Below are 10568 nucleotides of genomic sequence, written 5' to 3'. Positions count from 1 at the left end.
ATTCTGTTTTATTGTGCATGCCTGATTTCCTTTGTCCCAGTACTGGTAACCATCTCTACAGCCATTTAAACCCAGTTCTTGTGGTGTATACATACCACAATGCTAGTAAGCATGAGAATTTCACATTTTTGACCCAATGACACTGAAGGAACAGTAACATACTGCCAAGGCAGAATGGTATGTGACTTGGAGGGGAACTTACAGGCAGCAGTGTTCCCAGGTTACCCTTGTCCTTCTAGGTGATACAGGGCACAGGTTTGGAAGGGTTCTGTTGAAGGAAAATAATCCTCCTTGCCTTCATTGGTCAGAGCATTGAGTATAAAACTTGGTAAGTCATGTTGCAACTGTATAAAACCCTAGTTAAGCCACATTTGGAGTATTGTGTGCAGCTCTGGTCACTGTACTAAAGGAAGAATATGGATGCTTTGGAGAGGGTGCAGAAGAGGTTTAACAAGATGTTGCCTGGATTGGAATGTATTAGCTATAAGAAAAGGTTGGACAAACTTGGATTGTTTTCACTAGAGCATCAGAGAATGAGGGGCAGCATGGATTGAGTGGACAGTTGGAGTCTCTTTCCCAGGATGGAAATGTCAATTACCAGGGGACATAGGTTTAAAGTGAGAGGGAGAAAGTTTAAAGGAGATGTGCGAGGCATGTTTTTTACACGGAAGATGGTAGGTGCCTGCAACACACCACTAGGAAAAGTGATATAAGCAGATATGATAGCAATATTTAAGAAGTACTTAGACAGACACAGGTACAGGCAGGGAATAGAGGGATACATACCACGTGCAGGCAAATTGGATTAATTCAGGATAGCATCATGGTTGGCACAGATATGGTAGGCCGAAGGGCCTGTTCCTGTGCTGTACTGTTGTATGTTTTATGTTTTATAAAGCTCAATGACCCTCTTCCTCTCCACTTTAAGATACTTTTTAAGATGTCCATCCATTTGTTCTAATATCCTCCTTAAATTAGAAAAAACTTGCTTGGACTAATAGTTGGGCAGTCGGCATCTCGAGAATGAAACAGAGCACTGTCACCTCCTGCATCAAATGTTGTCGGATATAATTCCCATGGAGCATCTGGGGTTGTTTCACAGTGTTAAAGGTGCTGCACAAATAGGAGCAGCAGTTTATTTTAATGGCAACTTTGTAACAGTCTAGTGATGGATTCTTCATGTTACCAGTGATACCAGGCCTCTTTTCAAATGGAGGTTGTGCCTCCTATAATAACTGTCACCAACCACATGGTTGCTAGTAGGACTCATCACCATATGTCTCCCACTGTATCTAAACATTCCAGAAGCCACTGTATAAAGCTTGTGCAGGCCATCTCTTGGCAACTGATCCTCCATCCATGCTTTTGTCACTTGATTGAACAGTGGAGCATCTCAATGGGTTGAATGGCCTATTTCTGCTCCTATGTCTTATGGTCTATGGATTATTACAGACCACTTCTGATCAGACTTGCATTCTCTACACCCCTGTAAGCTTCAGCTCTTTCAAAACTCTGTTGCTGATGTGAACATCTGGGTTGCTTTTACCTGCATATTGCAGTCCAGAGCTATCGATAGTGATGGCAGAGACTCCAACTTCATTCGAAACATGGCTAGTCAGGGTTCTCTCCTGCAACTGACATGGGTGAGAAGGATTTACAAGCTGTTTGCACACAGGCTGCTCATCAAATCCTGGGATGGGACTTGAACTGGAAGCTTCAGACTCGAAGGTTGGAACACAACCCACTGCACTACAAAACCTTCTGAAATCTGCCCTATCCATGTTTTAAGCCATACCAATGCCTCTCTTTAAAATTATTACCTCGGTCTATAAATTGCTTCATGACCTATGCTGCCAGAGGAAGTGGTGGAGGTGGCCACAATTACAACATTTAAAGGGCATCTGGATGGATATATGCATATGAAGGGTTTAGAGGGATATGGGCCAAAAGCTGGTAAATGGGACTAGATTAGTTTAGGATATCTGGTCAGCATGGAAGAGTTGGACTGAAGGGTCTGTTTCCATGCTGCATAACTCTGTTACTCTGTGACATCTCTCCTTCCTAACTCTGCAGCCGCTTCCAGCCTTACAACATGACTCACTGCCCTTCAAATTCTCAATTCCTCTTCTTTGACCTTTTACTCACTCTCATGTCCCTCTCCCCATCATTTACAGCCATGCCATCAGCTGCTTAGGACCCACAGTCCTAGACTGATTTTCCCCTCCACCTCTCTCTACTCCAGTAAGACCCTCCTTAATCCAAGCCCAATAAGGGCCTTGTATCACTGCAAGTTGTTGTTAAATTGATTCATCTTATCACGATTGATTTCAACACAGGTTTTAGAATAGAATCTTCAACAGGACGTTGCGTTAATGTCAAAACAGTGTTTGTTCATTTTCTTTTCTGCACAGAGAGAAAAATCAGAAAAATGCAGATAGTTTCCTCAGCCTTTTTGAACATGGGGCAAGTGGGACTAGAACCTGGACCTTTTGGCCCAGAGGCAGGGGTATTACTGTTGCACCACAAGGTACCCAAAGAACAATGGAAAGGGGTGATCATTTGGTGCATTGTGGCAATGATCCACTAACTAAACCCTAATTTCTGATAACCTGCTCAACCATATTACAAGCATATCCAAGATGTACTGGGCTGGGACTTGGCTCCAGAGCTTCTAGCCCATGGGCAGGGACGCTACCACAGTGTCACAAGAACTCCCAGAAAGATGTAACCTGCCCTCACACATCCCCTCATGATGCCTTTAAATGTAATTTAGCTGTACTAAAAAAAGTTTCCTCAAACAACTGGACTCCGAACTGAGTCTGGGATGCAGGCCTAATGTTATAGACAGTTTGTCTTCTCACGGTAATCCAGTCACCCCACACTATCAAGTACAGTGAGTCTGCTAAACCACTCCCCGACTCTGTTTTTATCAGAATGCCCTCTAATTTCCAGAAATGGATTAAAGTCAAACATATTGGCTAAATGGCCATAAAACTGATTACAAATGCTGATTCAATGCTCTTTGTTCTAACTCTTTTTAAGATACAGCAGAAAAACACTTTGCAAACCAAAATTAATCTCTAGGATCATGGATGGAGTCCCACATCAAGGCTCCAAACCCTACACAAACAGCCTGGCTTGTGAAACTGAACTTCTGCTCCAACACTAGATTATATCGCAACCTTGGATTTACTGCCAGTCTTTGGCCCCCTGTCTCATTCTTCCTTTCATGTCCCAGGCCAAACCCTGTGCCACTCTGAGCCCACTTCAACTTTAAGGCTCACTTGCATCCCAATGTTGCACGCTGCACTCCATATTCAGATTCTGCTCCAGATTTGGGCATTGTTCCAGCTCTGGATTTAGTCGCTCACTTCACTTAATCTTAGTTTTCAAATTACCAAAGGCAGATTAATTGATTTAATGAAAAAAATTCAAAGATTTAATCACAATTGATGTCATTAAGGAGAAAGTACATAATTTAAAATCATACGCATGGTTTGTTAAATGATTAAACATGATTTTGCTCCAGTGACATATTTCAAAGCAACAGTAAGAATCAGGAGAGTGATAGAGTTACCAATAAGGTGATCAGAAAAGTAAAGACACTTGTACAAAAGCAAATGATAACATCACACATTATTTTCAATAAGTTGTCAAATATGTGAATATTTGCATGGAAAACCAATCAAATGGAAAGTTTGATCTTAACTATTTACTGTTGAGACACTTGATATTTGAGCTGGGGAATGGAATTTTTTTTTGATCTCTATCCCATTTCAAGCAGACCACGGTTTAAAGCGTTGATTAAGCCTTCCCCTGTTCAATATTTGTTTGAGGATGATCCTTTCCCCATTTCTAATGGCAGATGAAAGCTGGGGCAGCTTGGTGGCTCAGTAGTTAGCACTGCTGTCTCACAGCACCAGAGACCCAGGTTTGATTCCAGCCTTGGTTAACTGACTGTGTGGAGTTTGTATGTTCTCCCTGTGTCTGTGTGGGTTTCCTCCCTCAGTCCAAAGAACTGCAGGCTAGGTGGATAGGCCAAACTAAACTGCCCACATTGTTCAGGGATGTGCAGGCTAGGTGGGTTAGCCATGGGAAATGCAGGGTCATTGGGACAGGTCTAGTTGGGATATTCTTCAGAGGGTTGATATGGGCTGAATGGCCTGCTTCCACACTGTAGAGATTCTATGATTGACCTGAAATGATAAATCTATCTTCTCTCTCTCAACAGATGCTGTCTGAACTGTAATGTATTTAATCATTTTCTTTTATTGCTATCAATCAAAGGTTTATTTAATTGTAATTCACTGAAGCTTTGAGAAGGAGATTAGTGTTCTTTGAAGTCATTGTTCAAAATGCAGTGTGTGAAACAAAGTTCAGGATAAAATAATTCAATGTGGATGGTGGATGGAGGAGGACTGGTGCAATGAACAGAGTTTTTTCGTTTTGGGTTCTCTTAAGTTCTCTAACTTATCCCCGTGACATGCTTCAACCTAAAACTCTTTACTGGCCAGGCATAGCACTTCATCATTCCTACTCCAGGCACCTATTAGCTTGTTGTTGTCGAACAGTGTCACATGCAACATCTTGTAATTTAGCCGAATAAGCCCATTCTATCTTGCAACGCCAGTCACCACACAATCTTATAGTTAGCTGACAACGATTTTCATCCCATTAGTCATGAACCTGGATCTCTCGTTGACCTGGAAAGTAGCTCACTATACCATCCATTTTCCTCAACCGACCCCAACCACTCTGTGGCCTCTTAACCCATGCTGCCAATGGTCACTTCAATTTGTCTTGCATGCCTGGTGTGCTATATGGCTTTTTTGGTATAATTCACCCACTTTGCTCTGAATATTTATTTTTCCTTTTCTGATTTGCCTTTTATCTCTGTGTTTCATCTGTTTCTCACTGGTACAAGTTATTGTTTTTTTCATAAATTATTCTGATGTAACATTCATTGTAGGCTTTCTTTTAACTTTACTGATTTAAGGGGCCAATTGGAATCAATTAATTGAACATGACAATACCATTGGTGAAACATTTGCCTCTGCCTTATGGATTATTCATCAGTCTTTACACAAGGGATGGTCAGCTCCAGGCTGACATGAGGGACACAGTAGCAGAGATAGTGCAGTGCCATTTTGGATGAATGCTTCCTTTCTTTGCAACCTACTGTGCCCTGTGTGAAATACGTTTCAGGCAATCTCTGTTTGAGGCAAACTGTTGGTAAGGCTGAATAGTTTTTGGTTTGTGTCTTAGAGATGGATTTGCCAGGTCAGCCATACACAGACTTGCCCTTCCCTGTGTTACTCAGATTAGCCTGGCATTCCTATCCCTTTATCTCTAGTTCAAGCTGACAAGCATCATTCCTGACCTTTCCATATGCCCAAAACTGCATCCATTTTCCTTCACAGCACAGGAAAATGCCTCCTTCAGCCTTCTTACTTAATACTTAACTGTACTGTCTAGTCTCAAAGAAACATTCCCAGTTTCTGACCCACTCTACTTCCCTTCATTGTTACGCAGTTCTCTATCTCCTTCATTGCCGCATACCACCCTCTTCCACTGGCCTCCTTCCCCCTCTCTTTTCCACAGTGAACTCGGGCAGAATCACTGAAAACAGTACATCCCTCCCCGATGAGCATTCTATGCTCATTTTGAACAGAAGGCCAACAGTCTCGGGTACACCTGTACCACAGTCACTGCTGCAGATGTCAGGTCGGCCTTGTTGAGAGTGAACCCACGGAAAGTGACTGGCCCGGATGGAGTCCCTAGCCGTGCGCTCAGACCCTGCATGGACCAGCTGGCAGAAGTATTTGCAGACATCTTCAACTCTCCTTACTCTGATCTGAGGTTTCCACCTGCTTCAAGAAGATCGCTATCATCACAGTGCCAAAGAAAAATCAGGCAACATGCTTTAACGATTAGCGCCCAGGACTCTGAACATCCATCATTATGAAGTGCCTTAGGAGGTTAGTAATGGCAGACATCAACTCCAGCGTCCCAGATTGTCTTGATCTGCTACTATTCACCCATTGTCACAATAGGTCCACAGCAGATGCTATCTCCCTGGCCCCACACTCATCCCTGGAACATCTGAATAGCAAGGTCATCTACATCAGAATCCTATTTATTGACTTTATTTTCACATTCAAGACCATATTTCCAACCAAATTCATCTCCAAACTCCACGACCTAGGACTCTGCTCCCCACTCTGCAACTCTATCCTAGACTTCCTGACCCGGAGACAGCAATCAGTAAGGATAGATGACAACAACTCCTTCCCAATAATCCTCAACGCCAGTGCCCCGCAAAGCTGTGTACTCAGCCCCTTACTATACTCCGTCATGACTATGTGATCAAATTCAGCTTTAACTCCATTTACAAATTTGCTGATGGCATCACTATAGTGGGTCAGATCTCAAACAAGGATGAGACAGAGTACAAGAAGGAGTTAGAGAGCTTAGTGGCATGGGGGTAAAGACAACAAGCTCTCTCTCTAAGTCAGCAAAATGAAAGAGCTGGACATCGACTTCAGGAGGTGGAGTGGAGGACATGCCCCTGTATCAGTGTATCAGTGATGCTGCAGTGGAGGTGGTTAAGAGCTTCAAGTTCCTAGGAATAAATATCACTAACTAGCCTGCCCTGGTCCATCCACGTCGACACTATAGTCAAGAAAGTACACCAACGCCTTCACTTGCTCAGAAAGTTAAGGAAATTCAACATGTCCGCAATCATTCTTACCATTTTTGATGGATGCACCATAGAAAGCATCCTATCTGGATGCATCACAACTTAGTGTGGCTACTGTTTGACCCAATACCACAAGAAATTACAGAGAGAGGTGACCGCAACCCAACCCATCAGCCTCCTTTCCATTGACTCCATCTACACTCCCCCCTGCCTCCGGGAAAGCAACCAACATAATCAAAAACTCCTCACACCCTGGTTATACACTCTTGCACAATCTTCCATCGGGCACGAAACACAAAAGTTTGAAAGCACGTACCGACAGATTCAAGAACAGCTTCTTCCCTGCTGTTATCAGACTTATGAACAGACCTTTCATATATTAGAGTTGGTCTTTCTCTGCACCTTCTCTGTAGCTGTAATACTATATTCTGCATCCTGTTTTATTACCCTGATGTACTTTGTAAAGTACGATTTGTCTGCTTAGCACGCAAAACAATGCTTTTCAATGTATCTCGGTACACATGACAATAATAAATCAAATCAAATCAAATCAACCCACTACCATCCTTTGCTGCCTTTATTTCCATTTTTTTTCTGCCTACTGATGTCCATTGCCAAATTATTGTCACCCATTTCCACTTTGTTTATACCTGACTGCTTCTCAATTCTAGTAATGGCAGTGATCCTGTTAGTTGTACCCTGTAGGAAGCAGTTCATGCCCTCATGAGAGTTAATGTCTCCTGAACGTAGTTGCTGGCGTCACTACCATCACAGAGCAGTGTGCAATGCAGGTGCTTTAACTGTTCAAGCAGAATTGAAAGAACGTGAGGCAAAAGCAAAGACTCAGGAAAGTATGGAGGCAGCATATGTGAGCAAAAGAAAGGAAAGCAACATTGAGAAGCAAAGCCATTGTTCACAATGGCTTTCAACAGTGGACAGTAAATAGCTGATGAGACCTTCATAATTTTAACTGCAAATATAAAATTTTGATAATTCTCACATGTTGTTGTTTGATGAATTAAAATATTTCATTTTGAATAGGGGTGATTTTTGTGATGTTGAAGTTAAAGTATTAATTGGGCAGCATGGAGGGAGCTTTCATAGAGTCATAGAGTTATACAGCACAGAAGCAAACCTTTTGGTCCAACTCTTTCATCTATCGGTATTATATCTGGAGTGACCAGCAATGCTGACGGGAAAGTGTAAAAACTGTCCTACTCTGGGTCAAGTCATTTCAATATCTGATCACAATGTTTGATGAGAGAGTGTAGAAAGGTCATTTCTCTGTCATATTTTAACCAGCTTCTCAATGTCTTTCAAGAAAGGGAATTTTTCAACCTATTCTGTTTGGCCTACACTTTATTCAGATTCACATTGTTAATTGGCCTTTTTAATGTCCTTTGAAGTGACCTGAGTAACTGTTAAGTTAACAAATAATAGCTAAGATTGGCAATCTATATCATATTAAGAAAAACAATTGTTGCTGTACCTGACCAGGGAGTGCTGGATGCTAAGATTGGAGACCCACACCATAAACAGAACTTAATTCCTCACAATACCTCACCTCATTGAGCAGAAAGTGAAGTTTAAGATTCAAAATGAGCTACTTCAGTTTTCATATTCCAATATCTGATTTATGTATTGTTGTATATGGGTCTGAAAGGGTTAATACTGATTGAGTGCCATGAGCACCATCTACTGTGATAAAGTGATGACAATTGGTGAATGATCTTCAAGGAATCAGACCTAAGACCAGGTCACAGACTCTGTAATATGACTACTGTTCTCTTCTAGCATGTAAATTGTTGCTGAGATCAATAAACCAATATCTTGTTTACTACAAGAGACTTTCCTAGTTAGACCAGAAGTAGTATTCCTCTAGTCTCCTCTGGAGACTCATATACTCAGAAGGTTTTGGTGGCAGCACATACAACATGGTGAGCAGCAGAGGCATTCTTAATATTAGCTTTAACTTCACCGTACAACATGTTGGTCAGCGGTGGTGATCTGAATAGGATCTGAACACTGACCTGCCTCCTCAACAGGAGAATAAACAATGAAGATCATTGGAAGAGATCTGAAGAGCTGATGAACCATGGGAGAGAAAACTTTGTGGCAACACTCAACATTGAAGAATATTTCAAAGAATGACGAAAAGAATTTCAGACCTGGTAAGAGACACAATAGAACAGAAGAAATCTGAAGCTCCAAAGCAGAGTTATAGACTGCATCATGAGGCTATGGTCAGTAATCGGTCCCAGTCCGATTTCAACCGATTGCTGAACAGATATCAGAGATTGAGTGAGTCAAAACTCAAAGAGTAAGGACTCTGTGAAAGATGGCTAGCCTCATCCACAGCAGACCACATATCCTTTGGGAAATGTATTCATAGAAGATATTGGTGGTGGCACAAATATGTACAAACTGACAAAAAAAACCTAGCAAGTGAGGAATGGTGGCTGGTGGGGGTGAGGACAATTGTCCCCATCAGAACAGCTTATTAGCATTCATTTCCTGCAACACATGATAAAGGCTGGGAAAGGGATTGTTAGCTTTAAATGAATGGTTTCTTTGTTTTAATAATGTTTAAATGATGCACAATTATTGTTCTGAGCCTCATGTGCTTTTTTCGTGATTCCTTTGAAATGAATGAATGCCCAATGTAACTGGGCAACCAGTGTTGCCAGGCAATGAGCAGTGCAGGTAAATCAGAAGAGCCTTTTTTTTAGCATACAGAAGCTGTTTCTATTACTTTTTCGCATGAGACCTATCGCAGTTAGTCTTGTTTCTTTTGGCTGCTTTGTTGCAGGACAATCAAAGCATTTCCCTTCCTGTCTTGTGGTGCTGAGAAGGAAGGGAGATGCATACTCAGTGTTATGACCAGCAGGTCGTGGTGCCCATTAGGGGTCTGTGACCTTGGACCTATCATCTACAGCTACAGCTGAAGGCAGAGGTGATCAGAACACATGCTTGAAGATGATTACTGCAGGCTGATGTTTCAATGTACAGTGTAGACTGCCACAGAATACACAATGGCACAGGGAAGCACAGGATAGGAGACTAACTGCATGTAAGCTGGCTCTTCAGAAGTGCTCCAATCTGTGGGCTGTAGATTTTATATGGTACTGGACAAAGGGATGACAAGATAATTATTAACCACAAAGCCTTATTGGCTGTCCCTAACACGATAGTGCCAATTATGTTTGCAGACTTTGTTGGACCCACTACATTGAAAATACCTTCTCTGTGTCTGGATCAGTAGAGCGAGATGTGGAGCAGTACCACCTACAGTAAGGGCCCCTTCTGCTAATGTACTACCACAGGTCTGGATTATGCAAGTGTTGGAACATGTCAGCCTGTACGCAGGGCCTCGTGTGGTCTGTCACTCTTCAATACCTCACCCAATCAGCTTGGCAAAGCCTAGGTGTGGAAGCATACATGCTTTATGAGACTTTCAGTCTCAAACTTTCAGAATCCTTCCCCATTATGACCCTCACCTTTAATTGTCCCTATCCCTTTAAGTTTTATTTGCTGGCAATTTTCCACACACATTGCTGCTGTGCTCTTTATGCTTGATCTGCACCTGAACAGTGCCACGAATGAGCTGATCCAGGAAATTTGAGGGCAGTTGAGCATTCAAGGAGACTTAGCGCAGTTTTGTGCCTTTTCAACATGATTTGCATCAGATAAGGAAAATCAGCCTCATTGCTAATAGCAGAGCATTGTTGTGTGTGATGGCAATGAAACTCATTTGTTCCTGCAATACATCCCTGTAGAGGAATCATAAAATAAATCCAGCTGAGATGACAGATCAGTTACTGACACGCGTATGCACATACACACACACACACACACACACACACACACA

The sequence above is a fragment of the Rhincodon typus genome, chromosome 33 (genome assembly GCF_021869965.1).
Source record: "Rhincodon typus isolate 14 chromosome 33, sRhiTyp1.1, whole genome shotgun sequence".
Lineage (NCBI taxonomy): Eukaryota > Metazoa > Chordata > Chondrichthyes > Orectolobiformes > Rhincodontidae > Rhincodon > Rhincodon typus.
The sequence above is the reverse complement of the archived record's forward strand: the minus strand, read 5'-3'. Positions refer to the sequence as shown.